This window comes from Chrysochloris asiatica, unplaced genomic scaffold (assembly GCF_000296735.1).
Source record: "Chrysochloris asiatica unplaced genomic scaffold, ChrAsi1.0 scaffold00004, whole genome shotgun sequence".
NCBI classification, from domain to species: Eukaryota; Metazoa; Chordata; class Mammalia; order Afrosoricida; family Chrysochloridae; genus Chrysochloris; species Chrysochloris asiatica.
Genome location: NW_006408522.1, coordinates 1395450 through 1415738, shown reverse-complemented (window position 1 = coordinate 1415738; position 20289 = coordinate 1395450).

Here is a 20289-nt window from a genome sequence, read left to right as displayed (position 1 = left end):
TTCCCCCAGCTGTGAGCCTTCCAACCTTCTAAGTATTCCTTTATATGTGGTTCAGAGTTCTGGGACCATCCCCTGAGCCTGCTTGGTCAGGTATTCTGTGTTGTTGTTGGCGGAGCTCTCTGCTATACGTCCATCCGATCCGCCATCTTGTTTGTTCTCAACATTTCAATTTATATTCCATCTATTCTTAGTACGTCCCACTCATCTATTTTGTCTGCTTTTGTTTGTGTACTTTTCAAAATGTTTTGTAGTCTGTGTATTCCCTGAATTAGTGCCCTCACATTTGTCCTGGTTTTTTCATTGATGGCCAACTCAACTCATCCATGTTGAGTTGGTTTTTGTATAAGGTGTGAGGTGAAGGTCTTGTTTCAATTTTTTGCATATCGCTTTGCAGTTCTGGCAGCACCATCTGTTGAAGAGACTATCACCTCCCCATGCAATATATTTAGGTATTTTGTCAAAAATCAGTTGGCTGTATGTAGATGGGTTAATTTCTGTATTCTCGATTCTGTTCCATTGATCGATGTATCTTTCATTGTACCAGTACCAAGCTGTTTTGACCACTGTAGCCGTGTAGTAAATTCTGAAGTCAGGGAGTGAGAGGCCCTCCAACCTTATTCTTCTTCTTAAGCAGTGCTTTGCTTATCCTGGGTCTCTTTCCCCATCTATTCTTGGAGCCTTGTTTTTCCTAAAGCCTTCAGTGCAACTTGGACTCCTTCCTTCAATACCATTGGTTCTTGATCATATGCTACCTCTTGAAATGGCTGAATGTCAACCATTGCTTTTTGTACAGTGACTCTGTATTCTTTCCACCTTATTTGGATGCTTCCTGAATCATTCAATATTTTATCCACAGAATGTTTCAATTATTATACATCAAGGCTTGAATTTTTTCTTTAGTTCTCACAATTTGAGAAATGCTGATTGTGTTTTTCCCTTTGGTTTTGAATTCCAGGTTTTTGCACATTTCATTATGCCCCTACCATTAAGTATCCCCTTTTCAGAAGTCAAGGACCCCAGGTATATAAAATGTTTGCTTTCATCTACTAACTGAAAGGTTGGCCGTTTGAATCCACCCAGCATCTCCATAGAAAAATGGCCTGGCAACGTACTCCCCTAAAGATTGTAGTTGTTGTGAAGTGCCGTCGACTCGGTTCCAACTTTTTGCGATCCTGTATAGAGTTTCCGAGGAGAGTTAGTGGGTTTGAACCACCAACCTTGCCATTTAAACTGCCAGTGCATTATTCTGCAGTGCCACACCACAACTAGGAAACCCTGTGGGGCTCATTCCACTCTACAACATAGGGGGTCATCATGAGTTGGAAGTAACTTGACAGCAATAGGTTTTGGAGCCCTCCCACTTCCTCCCCTCACCCTGGCCCTAGAGTCTTAGTGTGGTGCTGTAGAAAAAGTATCAGACTAACTAACTGCAAGTTCAGCAGTTCAAACCCACCAGCTCCTCCTCAGAAAACCTATACAGGGTCACTATGAATTGGAACTGATTCAGCGGCACTTAATAACAACAGCAACAACACAATGCCCTGGTTCTCAAATAGGCCTCATTTCAGTTCCATAATGGGACCCCTCATCTTAGTACGTTAATAATTCCAAACCCCTTTGTTCCATCAGCCCTAGAAGTGGAATCTGCTACCGGAAGTTGCTACCTCTGATTCCTTAGTGTTCTCTTTTCAGCCGCTCAGTTACCTACTTCAAATTCTTTACACCTAGTTAGCACTTGGAGTCCTGGTGTGGCCGTGTAGGGTAAGCACTGGACCACACGGTCAGTTTGAACCACAAGGTCTGCGGTTCAAACTCACCAGTCGCTCCTCGGAAACCTTATACTGGGTCACTGTGAGTCGGAACCGACTTGACAACACTTAACAACAACATGAGTTGGAACTGACAAATGAGACTTAAAAACAACAATCATGATCTCACCCCGAGCGGCTGGAACTTTCATCACCCTCGTGATGGACTGAACAAAAGATGGGCTCAGTAGGCAAGCAGGAAAAGGGTAGGGGGTACAATCAGTGGTGACTCTGGAGCACACCGCCCTCTAGTGGGAGATGCTGACAATTACAGATCTGCATATAAGCTGCGGAGATGGGGAGAGCTGGCCAGGGCACCCGGGAGGGACCTGGAATCAAGGGAGGCTTCATAGAAAAGGTGGGGCGGGACCTGAGGCTTGGAGATGAGGCACAGAGGGGATAACTGGGAACCGGAAGCTGTTGTATGTGATTTTTGAGACCAGGAAGGCACATAGGATGTGAAGGAGGAGTAATGTGGCCTTTGAGGTCAGTAAGGATGGAGCAAGGAAGGCCTGGCAGGGCATGTGGAGTCCTGAGGTTTGTGGCTACAGTACCTGCTTCCCGCCCTTCAGGCTCTGAGGGGACAGAGCCAGGCCTTCAGGCAGGTAAGTTCATCCGGCCAGAGGTCCCCCAGCTCCCAACTCTGATCTTAGTGGACCCTGACCCAAAGATCTTCCCTCCCTCCCTTATCTCTCTTTTATTTAACCAAAGTGACTGCCACGTAACATAAAATTAAGCATTTTAAAGCGAAAAATCAATGGCAATTTAGTACATTCATGATGTTGTGCAAACACCACCTCTAGCTAGCTCCACATTTTCATCTTCCCAAAGCATTCCTCTCTCCTCTCTTCCCTCCCTCCCCTTCTCTCCAAACAGGTGTGTCCTTTGTTGATATCACTGAACAGAAACTTAGAGGCCTTGCCCACAAGAGTCTTACAGCTTAACTTCTGAGTCAAGGCAAACCTGTGTGAAGATTAATGTTTAATAAAGCAGCAGAAACATCCACCACCGTGAAGGAGAGGTAGCAACTTATGAAGGTAGCTGGGAGAGATACCACAGATCCAGGTGGGCATGCCTGACCAGGAGGTGGAGGTAGAGGAGGACTGGTGGGGGCCAGGTCATGTAAAAACCATAAATTCAAAGGCGGAGCCTCCACCTGAGATTTGTCCCAGTAGAATAATATTGCTATCCCACCCCAACACAACTCCACCCACACTCCAGGATCTCTCCTTCCTTGGCCTCTCCCATCTCTCCTCCCCCTCCCTCCCACCCAGTTTTATTCCCATTGCCTAGTTCAGAGTCTGGCACATATCAGGACCTTGACGAACATGTTAATAGTGATGTTAGCTCCCATTTTACAGACAGAGAAACCAAGACAGAAGCTAGACCACATTTCAAGGACTTGCCTCCAAGGCCTGGGTTTTCATGATGCCCACTGAGCTCTGAGAGTCACCTCTGGCCACCAACGAGGAGACACTCCCATTCATCTGTCAGTTGTACGAGTTCTGCAGAGTAAGCCATTCTTTCCCCCACCTCTGCCCACTCTCAACAGGCCCTGACCTAGCAGGGCTGTGTCTGTCCCTGTGTCCAGCAGGTGTCTACAGGGGATTATTAAATAAATTACTTTCACTTGCACATAACCATTTGTGGGGGTTGGGGGTAGCTAGTGGTTACGAGTCGGGTTGCTAACCTCAAGGTCAGCAGTTTGAAACAGCTGTTCCATGGGAGAAAGATGAGGCTTTCTGCTCCTGTAAAGATTTACAGCGTTGGAAACCCTATACAGGGTCACTATGGGTCCCATCCGACTCCACAGCACACTACCACTACCACCACCTGTGTGTGTATTTGTGTGAGAGGGTGGGAGAGTGCAGGACCCCTCTACTGGTGAATGCAGACCATCAGCTGACTGTGAAGCAGTCCTTCACCTGGGAAGCAGAGATCTGCTGATGTCACGGAGGTGTTTAAGCTGTGATATACAATAGGGAGTGTGTGGCGCTGCGTTCCCTGACAGCAACCGAGATTGATCCGCAAGCCAAAAGGAAATGAATTAACCAATTTAACTGTCCGGAAATCTGGCATAATGAACATCCAAAGGTGTCTTATTACTAGCTCATTGTTGCCTGCCTTTATTTATTTGTTAACATTTACATGTTCTAATATTAATTCTTGAGTGGGAATGTTTGCACAAAGGCACGTTTGAAAGAAGTTTCTAAGTCTGGTAGAATTGCACACTTGGGTGTTTTTCAGAACATTCACATGTACTACTGCTGTTGTTGTCATGTGCCGTGGAGTCGGTTCCGACTCATAGCGACCTGTACTGTACAGGGTTTCTGAGGCTGTAAATCTTTACGGGAGCAGAAAGTCTCATCTTTCTCCTGCAGAACAGCTGGTAGTTTCAAACTGTTGATTTTGCGGTTCGCAGCCTGATTCTTAACCACTATGCTATCAGAGCTCCTCCCAAATGTCTTTAGACATTGCCAAATGTCCCCTGATGGGCAAAATTGCCCCCAGTTGAGAACCACTGTTCCAGCATAGGTATGGGCTCTGGGTCCACCCTCTCGTTCACTGCTCAAACATGTACAAAGCACCTCCCATACGCCAGGCACTGAGAATGCAAAGTTGCATCCTATCCCATGCTTCTTTTCACAAAGTTCATAGCCGATCTGGGGAGACAGGCCAGCTGGGCTGCGATGGCGGAAAAACAAGGGGGTCCTCTGGGGCCTGAGAAGAGGGCACCTACCTCACCTGGAGGAGGATGCCCCCCACTGAGTCCTGGTGAGCAGTACTTGCAGGAATGGTGCCATGCACAGACCAAATCTTCCTAAAGCCTTCCGTGCTACCCAGCACCCAACATTAAGTTAACTTGTTTCAATGGAGGCACTTGCAGTCCCAGTCAGAATTCAAGAACACGTTCTGGTGACATGGGCAGTTGGCTATTGACAGTCATCAGCACCTTGGCCTGGGTTAATTTTCGGGATGCCACCACCCACAGGCATCCATCTTGGTTTAACTGAACAGCCAACTGCTCTGTGGATGTCTCTGGAGGATTTAGCTACAAATGGTCTTTCCTTCTCAATTCCTACAGCCCAGACAGAGGGAACGAAACCTATGTGTTCTGGTGAGAGTGAGTGGAAGGCCAGACCTGCAGCACCTGTTGTACCTGGAGGGGGCAGCCCATGTGAGGCTATAGCTTAAGGGCTGAGTCCTGAGCAGGCAAGATATGGGAAGTCTGGCTTTGGAGGACTGGGGCCTGGAGACTAGGAGGGGAGAGGGTCATAGATATCTCATTTAAGTCTTGCCTGTCCTTCTGTGTCACCTCTTGCTGACCCTTAGATTTTCCAAAAGACATGCTTGATCCATTTATCATTACTCATAATACAAAGTGGCTCTGTAGGATAAGCACTGGACTGCAAACCACAAGGTTGGCGGTTTGACCCACCAGCTACTCCTCATGAGAGAGACGTGTTGCTCTCGCAAAGATTTACAGGCTTGGTCATCCTGTTCAGGGTGGCTATGAGTTGGAATCCACTCAGCAGTGCTTAACAACAACAACAACAACAACAACAACAACATGTGACCCATGGACCAATAACATCACATAGAGCTGGTTACAAATGCCGAGTCTCAGGATCAACACCAGAACTATTAAATCAGAATCTGTGTTTTAACAAGGTCCCCAAGGATTCAGGTGCACTGTGGAGCTTCTGAAACCCATATTTATCCAGGGAGGCTGTTTCTGTGACCCTCACTGCGCTACACGCTAGGCAGGATACAAATGGGACATGTGCAGTCTTCCCTACTGTGACTACCTCCTGGTAAGGAGACAGGGGTCCCCTGCTTTCTTCCCTGCATCCCCTGTCCCCGTCTGAAAGGTGGAGGCCAAATTCCTTTACTCATCATTCAAAGCCCTTGATAGTCAAGAACTCATATCCCTTTTGTAGACTCTTCTTCCAGGATTTTCCTCCAGGTACCCTGGGCCCTTGCCAACCTGAACGACAAGCAGTTGTCCCAGCATGCTCCTTACCTTCTAGACTCAGTGTCTAAAGTCCACCCTCAGTCAAAGTCTTCCAGTGCCTAATTCCAGGATCACCTCTTCCTGGAAGCCAACTAGCACCATTGAGGGAGTGAGTACCACCTTCTGTGACCTCCCGAAGCCCATGTCTGCCTCTTTACAGGACTGAGCTCTGTCTCCTCCTGTCCTGAGCAGTGTCCTTGGTTAGATCCATGGCAACACTGGGAGGAGGAGGAGCCTACCTGGGAGGAGGAGCCGCGTGCCATCACTCTCTCAAGGCATGGTGAGAGAGAAGATCAGTAAGGTTTGTTCACTAACCCACTGACCACAGATAGCAAAGACCAGAAGCAGATCCAGTGACCTGGTGGAGTGTCCTGCAGGTGTAGAAAAGTGGAGAATGGAAGCTGCCATTTACTGAAGTTTAAAAAATTCAGTTTGAACTGCAAGGTTGGCAGTTCAAGCTCACCAGCTGCTCTTCTGAAACCGCCCCCTTATAGAGGGTTGCTGTGGGTCAGAACCGACTCGACAGCACTTAACAACAACAACTATGTCTTAGGTGCTGTAGGATAAGCACTAGATGGCTAACCACAATATCAGCAGTTCAAATTCACCAGCCACTTCTCGGAACCCCATACAGGGTTTCTATTAGTCAGAACTGACTCGGTGGCACTTAACAACAACAACACAGATGCACCTATGTACATGTGCATTTACTAATGTATGCCTTAGTAGGTATATATATGGACTCCTGGTATGGCACTGTAGGGTAAGCACTGGACTGGGAGCCACAGGCCAGCAGTTTAAACCCACCAATTGCTTCTCAGAAATCCTATACAGGGTCTCTATGAGTTGGCACTAAGTGCTGTTCAGTCAGTTCTGACTCATAGAGACCCTGCATAGGGTTTCTAAGGAGTGGCTGGTGAGTTTGAACCACCAACCTTGTGGTTCAAACCATCTTGTGGTTGAGTGCTTATCCTACCGTGCCACACCAGGACTCCCATACATACATAGACATGCATCTGCCTTGGAATCCTCGTGTGGCACTGTGGGTTAATAAGCTGGACTGCAAGGTCAGTTTCAACTGCAAGGTTGGTTGTTCAAGCTCACCAGCCACTCCTTGGAAACCTTGTACAGGCTCACTATGAGTCATAACGGACTCAACAGCACTTAACAACAACATCTTCCTTGGAGCCCTGGTGTTATAGTGGGTTATGCATTGGGCTGTGAACCACAGGGTCAGAAGTACAAATCCACCACATGCTTAGAGTTAGAAGGATGAGGCTTTCTCCTCCCATAGAGATTTACAGCCTCAGAAACCCTATGTGGCATTGCTCTGAGTTGGAACCGACTTAACAGCACATAACAACCTATCTTCCTATGTGACCACACATATATTTTCTGGTTGTTTTTACTATTATTGAAAAATTGTACATGTTATAGCATTTACTGAAATTATCCACTTCTCTTGTACTTCTTGTTGTTAAGTGCCATCAAGTCGGTTCCAACTCATCGCGACTCTGCATAGGATTTCCAAAAAGTAGCTGGTGGGTTTGAACCTCTAACCTTGTGGTTAACAGCCCTGTGCTTATCCTCAGTGCCACACCAGGGCTCCTTTAATTCTTAGTCTAAAGTTATACTGACTTCACCCTTATTTAGGGTTGCCTTTCCCATCACTAAACAGTAACAAGTGTCTACTAGCCAGAAAGCAATTTCCCCTCTTTCTCCCTCCCATCCCTGTTGTTGTTAAGTGCTGTCGAGTCGATTCCGACCCATAGCGACCCTGTACATGGTTTCTGAGGCTGTAAATCTTTATGGGAGCAGAAAGCCCTATCTTTCTTCCACAGAACAGCTGATAGTTTCGAACTGCTGACCTTAAGGTTCGCAGCCCGATTCGTAACCATTATGCTACCAGAGCTCCTTTTCTAGTAACCATCAAAGATTTTGCTTGCTGTGTGTACAGGCAGCCCCCAGGTTAATATAGTCTGACTTACAGACAACTCTGTACTTGCCCTTTAATGTTATATAAATTTGTCCTCACATTGAAACCAACCCCTACTTGCATCAAATTCTCTATCACAATCTCCTTCATTTGCTTCACCTGCAACTTTTAAATCATTGAAAAAGCTTCTCGTTTTTTCTTGCACCAAAGAAAGGCTAAATAAGAACCTTATGCACCTGTTCCGTATGACTTACCTACAAATGGACTTGAAGACTCACTTAGGAACAGATCTTGTTCAATATGTATTCTTGTAGTTGTGGAACCATAGAATATTCATCTTTCTGTGATTGGCATATTTCACTCAACATAATGTCCTCCAGAGTCACTCATGTTAGGTTTCAAGGACTCCTGATTATTCCTTAGAGTTACATAGGAGTCTGGTGTGGCACTGTAGGGTAAGCACTGGACTGCTAACCAAAAAGTTGGTGGTTCAAAAAGTTGGTGGTTCAGAAACCCTATGCAGGGTCGCTATGAGTTGCAACCAACTTGACAACCCTTAACAACAACAGTGTTCTCTATGCACCACGATTGTTTCCATTATTTTGCTATTGAGAATAAGCTACTTATTTTTTGTTGTGTTGTTGTTAAGTGCCATTAGGTCGGTTCTGTCTCATAGCAACCCTGCATAGGGTTTCCAAGGAGCAGCTTGTGGGTTTGAACTGCAGATCTTGTGGTTCGCAGTTCAGTGCTGATCCTACAGTGCCACACCAGAAGTTCTACGTATTTTTACTGATGATAAATTGAGTTCCAGAGCATGGAAATGACTTGTCAAAGATGGGGCAGAGCCAGGAACAGACCCCAGATTTGGTTGACACCAATCACTGTGTGAGGCTCAGAAGAATGAGGACGCTGACCTAGAAGGAGAGATCTTTGACCCAGGTCTTAGAGGGAGAGGATTTAGTCAAGCAGAAAGCAGGGGTGAGGAGAGAACAGTAGGAAAATTATCCATTAAAGACCTGAAAGAGGGACAGCATCTCTGTGGGCTTCCGGAAGGGAGATGAATTCAGCCTATGTAAGAGAGAGCACAGGAAAAGGCTTGTGTGTGTGAGGTATGTACATTGTATGTTGAACCAATCCTCTCCCCTACATTCTACCCATTCACATTACCCTCAGAGTGAAGGGTACGAAAAGGGAACTTTGATTGGTTCTCTACTTTATGCCTGGCTGAAAACATATGCCATCGCATTTAATTTCTACAACAGCCCTTTGGACCATCCTCATTTTACAATTCTAAGAAAAGTTGTGAAAGATTTTGAAAAGAACAAAAAAGATTGCTGGACACTTTAAATAGTTCACCTTCCTCGCTTATCTGTGCTTGCCTTGTCTTTTAACTATGTTTCCACTCATTCATTTTCAGACAATTGATAGCAATGCAAAGAATTCTCATCAGTAGAAATGCAAATCAATTTTATCTGTTGGAATTTAATTGTTACTGCCTTGTAGATATTGACCAGTTTTGCCACAATTTGCAAATTCATTTAGATGAACTATGAGTGTGTATGTATGTGTATTCCTTGAATTCTCCTTTGAACCAGTTTTTAATGCCTTACTGGTTTCCTCATTCATTAATAAGTCAAATGCAATCTTTGACATTTGTTCATTTTTATATTTGTATGGAGGTAATTATTCCTCAAAAAAAAAAAAAAAAAAAAATCACCCTTTCACATAGATGATGAAACATCCTCATTTGATTCTTGTTCCGTGTTGGAGCAAGTAAGAGCTACAATTAAATACCAAACTTTATATTCTTTCTGCTGCCTGTGCTTAGTCTAACATCCCTCCTTCTCAATAGCTCCTGATGTGTGAGGAATACAGCATGTGGTCACATTAACCTCTGGAACCTCAGTCTTCTCTATATCAACTGAGGATCTAAAACCTGCTGTTTACCTCATTTATTCAAATGGAATCACATTTGTGGAAGCACTTTGAGAAAGCCTAAAGCCTCAAGCAGGAAGAAGTCTGTTAAAATAAAGGAGACCCACAGGGCTATGGACTTGGAATTAGATCTGAGGCCAAGTTCTGGCTCCATCACTTAGCAGCTGTGTGTTCAAGTCCTGGTTCAAGTTATTCAGTCCCATCTTGGTGCCTCAGTCCCCTCAGGTTGCCCACTTTACTACTACCTGGCCTACACCACCGGGCTGCTGTGAGGATAGAGTGAGATCATGCATGTGCAAATGTGTTGCAGACTGTTGTCTGTTAGCAACATGCTTTTACAGTCTACAGAGCTGTGTTGCTGTTACTAACTGCCGTCAAGTTGGTTCCAATTCATAGCGACCCTGTACAGGGTTTATGAGGTGTGACTTGGTGAGTTTGAACCGCCAACCTTGCAGTTCAAACCAACTTTGCAATGAAGTGCTTATCCTACAGTACCACAGCAGGACTAGCCTTAGGATTATGAGTTATGGTTGTTATTGTCATTTTTCCAGTTACTGTACTGGGGATGGAGAGAGGGAATTTGAATGCAGGAGCTCCTCATTGCTCTTCCCCTGGTCTACTTCTTTGGGGACAAAGGTTACTAGGAGCTGGGATTTCCACTGAGCTATCTGCCTCTCCTGGAGTCCTGGTATAGCATAAGCGCTTGACCACAAGGTTCCAAGAAACCAGTAGTTCCTTGGAAACCCTATACAGAGTCGCTATGAGTCATTGACTACACAAAGGCTTTCTATTGTGTGGATCATGACAAGTTGTGGACAACATTGTTGTTGTTATGTGCCATGGAGTTGGTTCCGACTTATAGTGTCCCTGTACAGGGTTTCCGAGGCTGTAAATCTTTACGGAAGCAGAAAGCCTCATCTTTCTCCCACAAAACAACTGGTAGTTTCGAACTGCTGACCTTAAGGTTCTCAGACCAACTCATAACCACTATGCTACCAGAGTTCCTTGGCAAATGTTAATTGTGCTCATGAGGAACATAGACCAAGAGGCAGTTGTTAGAACGTAACAAGGGAACACTGAATGGTTTAAATTTAGGAAAGATGTGCGCCAGGGTTTTATGCTTTCACCATACTTATTCAGTCTGTGTGCTAAGCACATAATCTGAGAAGACGGATTATATGAAGAAAATGGCATCAGGATTGGAGGAAGACTCATGAACAACTTGAGGTATGCAGATGATACAACCTTGCATGTTGAAAGCAAAAAGAACTTAAAATACTTACTGATGAAGATCATAGACCACAGCTTTCAGTATGGGTTGCACCTCAATGGAAAGAAAACAACTATCCTCACCATTGGACCAGTAAAAAAACATCAAGATAAAAGAAGAAAAGATTGAAGTTATCAAAGACTTCATTTTGCTCAGATCAACCATCAACACTCATGGAAGCAGCAGACAAGAAATCAAATGACATATTGCATTAGTAAATCTGTTGTACAAGACCTCTTTAAAGTGTTCAAGAGCAAAGATGTCAGTTTGAGGACAAGACATAGTATTTTCAATAACCTCATATGCATGTGATAGTTGGACAGTAAATTAGGAAGACTGTAGAAGAACTGATGTATTTGAGCTGTGGTGTTAGAGAGGAATATTAAAAGCACCATAGACTGCCAAAAGAACACACCAACCAATCTGTGTTGGTAGAAGTATAGCCAGATAGCTCCTTCAAAGCCAGGATGGTCAGACTTCATCTCTCATACTTTGAACATATTATCAGGAAGGACCAGTCCCTGGAGAAGGACATCATGCTTGGTAAAGTGGAGATTCAGAGAAAAAGAGGAAGACCCCAACGAGATGGATTGGCACAATGGCAGCATCAATGGGCTCAAAAGTAGCAATGATTATGAGGTTGGCCCAGGACCCAGCAGTGTTTTGTTCTGTTGTGCGTAGGGTCGCTATGAGTTGGTCCCAACTCTATGGCACCTAAGAACAACAACAACAACAACAAATCTGCCTCTCTGGGAGAAAGATAAGATTTTCTGCTCCTGTAAAGACCTTACAGAGGGTCGCTATGAAGCGGAACTAACTCCACAGCACATAACCACTATCACCACCATCTGCCCTTTACCTCCCCTCTTCATCCCACAACCCAGCCAGAGTGGGAAGGTAAGGGCAGTTTCAAGCTCACCTTCATCTGGAGGCACTTTCCCAATGAAAGCTGGGCCAGTGACATGCTTCCTCAGCCCTCAGACACACTAGTGAACCAGTGCAGATGTCCCATGACAGCATCATGCTAGAGCCTTGCATCAGCTTACCTCCACTCACAGTCTATTTATAGCTACACGATAAAGTTTTGTCCACCTGGACACTTCCTGTGATCATTTGTTCACCAGGTATGAGCTTAGCTACCTCCTACTTCCTGCTGGTAGGAAGAGCAGAAGAATATCTAGTGTCCAACCTTCATTCTCCCCCAGGTAAAAACCATCCCAGAACCTCAGGGTCAAGGGCAGGCAGAGATGGTCAAGTCTAGGGACCTCCAAACCCAGCTGCTGGCTATCAGAATCACCTGGGAGCTTTAAGAAATCCGGATTTGAGGATTCAGACCTTCTAATTCAGGTTCTCCAAGGTGAAGTCTAGCAAATTGTATTTTAAAAATTTGTCCAGGGTCTTCTGATGCCCAAGAGCCTGGTTTGGAAAGCACCTTTCCTTCTGTTAGTAAGCAGGAGCTCAGGACACAGTGTGTTAGTGTCAAGGTCACCCTAAACTCAGGTCACCCCCTGTTAGGTCCCCTTTTAGCGGCAACTCCCCTAAGAGACAGAGTCTTGGAAGGAAGTTGCTTGTAGGAGCCGCTGCAGGGGCCAGGACAGTGGGAAGGAGCTCTTTGCTGCATTCCAGAGCAGATCTGGCTGTGAACAATCTTGATGGAGCTTTAGCATAAGCCTGGCTGAATGGATAATTAAACAGATAGCAAAATGGAATGCGGTTCCGCACACCTCCTGGGAGCTGCCTGGGCGATAATACGCTTTTCTGTCGTCAGAAGGCACAAGAGGAAAAAGAACTGGGCCTGGCCAGTGGCCATTTAACAATATTGCTTTTGTAAACAAGTTGAAAAATCCAATAACTGTAAAACTTATGGCATGTCCTTAAAAGCCTGTCTCTGTTTTCCTCATAAATGGATGAACGTTTCCAACTGAAGTTCTAATTAAACAGTCCAGTCCTCGGAAAGTCATGAGGTCACCCTGGGAAAGGACGATTTAATCCTTCCCAGTGGCCTCAGGACTGGGATGGAGGGAAGAAAGGTGGGGAGCAACCACCGCAGTTTTTGTGTTTTTTTTAACTTTTTACTCTAAGTTGAGTGAAGGTTTACAGAGCAAATCCGTTTCCATTCAGCAATTCATATACATTTTGTTTCATTTCCTTAACTGCACTCCCCACAATGTATCATCACTTGTCCCACTTCCTCTCTGCATTTCCTGTCTCTATGCTTCCTTCTTTCCTAACTCTTCTGAATTTTGTCCTTGGGCACATGCTGCCCTTTTGATCTCAAACAGTTGATTATTCTAAGGGGTGTATAGTTCACTAATGTTATTGTTCTCCTATAGAGTCCTGGTGTGGCACTGTAGGTTAATTTGCTGGACTGCAAAGTCGCTTAGAACCGCAAGGTCAGTGGTTTCAAGCTCACTAGCTGCTCCTGGGAGGAGCTACACAGGGTCGCTATGGATCGAAACTGACTTGATGGTACTTAACAACAACATTGTTTGGCTGAAAATTGAGTCGCAGAGTGAGTTCAGTTCCATATCTGAAGAGTGGCCAAGGGCCATAGTCTCAGGGTCTCCATCAGTCTCTATCTGACCTATAAACTGAGTCTTTTTATAATTTTGAGTTTTGGTCCTCATTTTCTCCCACTCTACCCAGGACCTTTTAACGTGATCCCCTTCAGGGCAGTTGGCTTTGGTAGCCAGGCACCATCTAGTTCTTCTGGTCTCAGAGTCATGGACACTGGTAGTTTTTAGCTTATTTTGTTTGTAACAATTCTATAACACAGCAGAATAACCTTTCTCTTTCTTCCTGTAGTCTACAACAAGGAACCTCTAAAGAACAATCCAGCATAAACTCACTGAAGTAACTGAGTTAACTACAATAGATGCCTGGTGCCCTTCTGACAGGGAAGAAGGAAAAGGCCGTTCAAGCCACCACCACCACCAAAAAACCATTTGGTGGTGGAAGCTACAAAGCAATAAAAGGTTTAATTGGAGACCTAGAGGATTTCACATTCCTGAGAGAGAGAGACGATGCAAAGACACACATGCACACATACACACAGTCACACAAATACAAATACCCATGAAAAAAGAATCAAAGGGTTAGAGAGAATTTTTGTATAGGACTTGTAGAGACTCAGGACTGAGTGGAGTGGCAAAGACTGTTTAGTCCTCCATCCTGTCTGAGGCTTTGTCCAGGAACAACTTTCTCACCAGCTTCCGTTTGTATATCTTTTGTTGTTGTTGTCAGGTGCCATCGAGTCAGAACTGACTCATAGCGACCTCATGCACAGCAGAATGAAACAATGTCCGATCCTGGGCCAACCTCACTACCGCTGCCACACTTGAGTCCATCAATGATGCCACCTGGCTGATCCATCTTGTTGGGGGTCTTTCTCTTTTTCTCTGGCCCTCCATCTTACCCAGCATGACATCCTTCGCCAGCGACTGTTCCCTCCTGACAATATGTCCAAAGTATGAGAGACGAAGCTTAGCCATCCTGGCCTCCAAGCAGCACTCTGGCTGCACTTCTTCCAAAACAGATCTATTGGTTCTTTTGGCAGTCCATGGCACTTTCAGTATTCTCTTCCACCAACAATTCAAAGGCATTTCTTCTACGATCTTCCTTATTCACTGTCCAGCTTTCACATCCATATGAGGTTATTGAAAACACCATGGCTTGGGTCAGGCGCACCTTAGTCCTCAAGCTGACATCTCTGCTCTTCAACATATCTTTGTTGTTGTTGTTAAGTGCCGTCGAGTCGATTCCGACCCATAGCGACCCTGTACAGGGTTTCCGAGGCTAGAGATAAGCAGAAGGAGCTCTGGTAGCGTAGTGGTTATGAATCAGGCTGCTAACTTCAGAGTCAGCAGTTCAAAACTAACAGCTGTTCTGCGGGAGAAAGATGAGGTTTTCTGCTCCCGTAAAGATTTACAGCCTCAGAAACCTTATACAGGGTTGCTATGAGTCAGAAGCGACTCCACAGCACATAACCACCACCACCATTGATAAGCAAAGTCGGTTTGAAATGTAAGGTTGGCAGTTCAAGCTCACCATCCACTCCTCAGAAACACTATACAGGGTCACAATGGGTTAGAACCAACTCAACAGCACTTAATAACAAAGTGATAAGCACTGGACTGTGAGCCACAAGGTCAGCAGTTCAAACCCATCGGTTGCTCCTTGGAAACCCTATACAGGGTCTGCTATGAGTTCGAATGGACTTGGTGGCACTTGACAACAACAGTGATGAGACACTCACTACCCATCAAATATGGGCAGAATGAAGCAATGCGGGTGTTCCAAAGAGTCATGTGAGGCTGTCTCTACCCCGGCACTCAGGGGCTGTTTATCTGGACCCTTGTCTTTCCTTTAAGGATACCACCTCACCGCTATTCCCATGATGCAAATGGGAAACCTGAGGCATAACAAGGTTAAAGCCCTTTCTCAAACATGTATAGCCAAGAAGTGGCAAATTCAGGATTTTAACCCAGGGCCCCTGATTTCAGAGCACCTGCTCTAAGAGGTGGGTTTACTGCTCCCCACCAACGGCAGACTCTGGTGTGGAAAACAGTTGGTCTTCCTGGGCCCTCTGGCTGTTGCTTCTAGCTGTCAGAATGTGATGCCACAACCCCTGGGGACTTTCAGGCAAACCCAGCCAGGTCCTGTAGCTGCCTTTCGTCATGCTGGGCCTGGGCCCTTCCTGGATGCCATCTCCCTCTTAGAAAGGAGAGGCCAAGCGGGGCTGAGCAGAATAGAGAGGAAGTCCCTGCTGCCCCCAACCCCCATGGGAACCCTTAGCAGGAGCACAGGGCTAAATTCTAGTGGGAATAAGGAAGGGGGATGGGACGTTGGCATTCTTAAGGGAAGTATAATGGCCCCAGATAAACTGTGCTGATGAGCTACTCAGAGCTCTGGGGTGGAGACAACCTACTAAATCTTTTGGTTCTCTCCTTTCTGTCTTCCACCTCCCTCACATGCTCCACGTGGCACCCACTGGTGGCTCTCCAGAAAAATCATGCTTCTCCTCACTCTAGTCCCCTCCCTGAATCCCAACCAGCTCCCACTCTGCTTCCCCTTCCCCTACCCAAAGACTCCCGCTCTTACCCCATGGGCCTTCTGAGAGACCACTGACTGGACCCACTGCTGAGCACCAAGGGACCAGACCCTAGGTTGGTCATTTAGCTCCATGTGGCCCTGGACAAGGCACATAACTTCTTCACAAGGGGCAGGGATGTTCGTCTTGTTCACTTATGAATTCTCGGGGTCTGGAAGAATGCCTGACAGGCATAAAAATAAGTATTTGTGCTCAATAAATGTTTGTTGAATAAACCAGAAACCAAACCTACTGCCATTGATTCTGACTTATAGGATTTCTGAGGCTGTTAATCTCATCTTTAACCTGCAAAGTGGCTGGTGGGTTTGAACTGTTGACCTTGCAGTTAGCAACCCAATGCCTAGCCCACAGCGCCACCAGGATCCCTTCTTTATTGAATGGATGGCTGGATACACTTTAGTCACTGTTCTGTACTTCAGGGTTATCATTCAGGGTCCTATGTGTGGAGCCTTTGGGAACGGTGAGGTGTGGTGAGAGCTGTCATTACTACTCTGACAGTAGCTGTAGTGAGGCCTACCTGAACAGGTGCAGCCCAGCCTATGTGAGCAGTCTTTTGGAGGCTTCAGGCTTTGGTTCTAGGGAATAACTGTGAGGGGAGGTGGATGAGGTCCTATGAATCCTGTGGGAACCGGGATGTTTGTAAACTGCAGCTTCCTTTCCAAAGGGCCCCAGTTTTCTGCAGAGTGGGAGGGTAAGCGCCAGTCTGGTTTTCCTCTGAATGGACAAGGAACATGAGGAACCACACCTCCAGGGATTGCCAGGCCATTCTGCATCAGTTACACTTCGCATCCTTTTTGTCTCTATTTGGCAGACAAGATCATTACAGCTCAATTTGAGGTTTCATAGCATTAAGTAGGAGAGCTGTGACAGCTTGAGGTGCTGTTCCTTGGAGGGCCTGGACTGAGGATGAGCAGAGACCCCCAAACCACACACAGAAAACACCACACACTTGCTATCATGGTGGAGGAGGAGGCTCCAGGCCACACTTAAAGAGCAACTCAGGGGGAGATTAAGAAAGGGAGGTAGGCAAAGGCAGAAACCAGCACTGGGGACAGTGAGAGGACAGTCCACCTTTTAATTTTTTCATCTTCTTTGCTGGAGGAGTCCCAAGCTCCTTGGGTATCTCCATTCGCTGGTACAGCTCAGGAAAGAGACTCCATCTTGGTTTGTCTAAGCCAATCATGGTCAGCCTGGTCTCTCTTGCCATCTATTGGTTAAGGGATGGGAATGTGATCTCCATCCTTGGCCAGTTTCCTAGTATCCATAAAGGGATGCCTGGAAAGAGACAGGTCCCCAGGTGACCCAGTTTACCCTTGGTGTGGTGGTTATGTGTGGTGGAGTCGGTTCCAATGCATAGTGACCCAATACAGGGTTTCTGAGGCTGTAAATCTTTATGGGAGCAGAAAGCCTCATCTTTCTCCCATGGAACAGCTGGTAGTTTCGAACTGCTGACCTTGCGGTTTGCAGCCCGATTCATAACCACTATGCTCCTTAGTTTGCCCTTAGTGCTAACATAAAGGTTGTGAAACCACTCGGCAGCACTGTGGAAGAAAAGCCTGGCGATCTGCTTTCATAAACCCATGGCTGTCTAGTCGCTTCGACTCCTAGTGACACGCTAGGGCAGAGTAGACTGCCTCATACATCTGTATGCAAGCAGACTATCACATCGTTCTCTTACGAAGTAGCTGATGGTTTAGAACCACTGACCTTTCGGTTAGCAATCCAGTGCTTAACCATTGCACCACCAGAACTCCTCTCATAAAAACTGTTTTTGTTTGTTTGTTAAGTGTCGTCAAGTCAGTTATGACTCATAGCTACCCTGTATAGGGTTTCCGAGGAACAGCTGGTGAGTTTGAACCTCCATCCTTGCAGCTCAAACTGACCTTGAGGTCAAGAGCGTATCCTATAGCACTACACCAAGACTCCCTTATAAAGACTTTTGTTATTGGTCTTACATGCCGTTGAGTCTTTTCTGACTCATAGCAACCCTGTATAGGGTTTCCAAGAAGTGGCTAGTGAGTTTGAACCACTGACCTTGTGATTTAAACCGACATTGCAGTCCAGTGCTTTATCCCACAGTGTCACACCAGAACTCCTCAGAAAGACTGCTTGTTGTTAGAACCAAGAAAATCTTGTGCAGTAATTTTATTCTGTAACATGGGAGGTCACCAGAGTAGGACTCAACTCTATGGCAATGGGTTTTTGGAAGAAGGGACAGTCCTGGACCTTGTTGGGTATGGACGGAGCTGCAGTAGCTACTTTGTGACTGTCCTGGTGACCATGACAGGGGTGAACTGATCCACTGAGGATGACTGAAAGCCACAGAGGAAGTAGATTGACTAGCTCTAAGCCTCCTCTTCCCCTGGACTTCTTGGTGTGTGATCATCAACTCCTTCTTCCAGAGCCTGTGGGACTGCTGCTCCTTGCAGCCAAAACATCTTCATTCTGTGGTTTACTTTTTTTTTTTTTCATTTTTAAAATCAAATCCCATTCACACAGAGAGCTGAAACTACCAGTTTACAAAATCGTATGTGTGATACAATCTGATATTTCCCTTGTTGAAATTGTTGGTCACACCCAGTAAATGGATTTTATGACCCACCACACAATTTGGAAAACTCTCCAGAAAAAATACAGATTGTCAGAGTTAACAGTCAAGCAGTGCCAGAGGAAGCAAGATCCCCCAGATCCTGCCTCAGACACGGAGATGTTCTGGCACTGAGCTGGGGTGGACACAAAGACAGACAGCATTAGCGAGGGATACAGACAGTCAGACAGACAGAGGCAAGCACAGACAGCTCTCCCACGGAGGCGGCATTATCACTGCAGAAGGGCAGAGAGGGCAGGTGAAATTCAGTGTAAAGCATAGAGACCCAGGGAGGGGCAGGGGGAGAGGAGGAGACAGAGAAAGGAATTAATACAGAGACAGAGACAATCAATCTGGGAAGTAGAGACTGTAAGACTGAGACCCAGAGACCTGCCTCAGACAGAGCCAAAGAAGGATCGTGGAGGTGGACCTGTAACAATGGTCTTGGCGTTCAGAGTCCAGGCTCAGGGCTGGGCTCTACCACCAATTGGTTGTGTGGCTTTGGTAGAGTCACTTGGCTTTTGCTTCCTTCTGTGAGAAATGGGGTGGATTGTTCCATCCTTCATTGAAGTGTCATGAAGGTTCTGATGGGGGTGCTAGAACTTCACAACCTCCACTGGGACCTGAGAGTCTTGGGCTCCTACCCACCTTAGGCTTCCCCAGTGCCCCTCCCCCACCTGCTCTGTCTCAGCTCCTCTCACCAAAGGAGGGAAACCCATTTCCCTGGGAACAGCTGCGTTTCCTCAACAAACAAATGTTCCCTTAAAACGTTTTTGAGGAAGAGCCGATGGTAATGAGCGAACATCTGGCCCATCGGCAAACTTTCGTTTTTTTTGTTTTTTTTTTTGGCAGCTCCGGAGCCCGCCTAGTGACTATTCCCTAATGTTCACCACATCCCAGCACCTGCTCTCCCCCAATCAGGCCTGTACCACTACGCCTCAATTAAGAGCAGATGCAGACTAAGCGAGCAAGGAGGGAAAACACCCTTCCCAACGTCCCTCCACACTGCTCACAATCCAGAAAAGTCTCTGAGAAGGTGCAACGAAAACAGCTTCTACCTTTGCATCGAGTCATTCATTCATTCATCCAGGTATCTGTGACATCTTCACTCTCAAGTTTTCCAGTCTGCCAGACAGACACTGAGTCCTGGTGTGGCATGTGGGATAAAACACTGGACCGCAAAGTTGGTTTGAACCACATGGTTGGTGGTTCAAACTCACCAGCTGTTCCTTGGGCCTCTATGATTTGGAATCAACTCAACAGCACTTAACAACAACAACAAGACAGACAGACGTTTATACCACAAACCTTTTCTGTAAAGAGCCAGGTAATAGCTATCCAACTTTGCAGGCCATTAGAGCTCTCTCATAACTACTCAACTCTGCTGTTTGTAGAAATGTAGACTGGAGACCATGGGAAAGCAGTCATGGTCAATATGTCAACGAGTGGGCATCATTAAATAAAACTTTATTTAAAAAATCAACTAATGACAGTTTGGATTTAGTTTATGGGTCATAGTTTGTTGACCCCTGTTATACCATAACACTCTGAGCTATATCTTGGAGTATCTGTCTTCATAGGTCCTCATGCCCACTATACTAAATGCGCTCTTCCCATTTCCCCCCAGA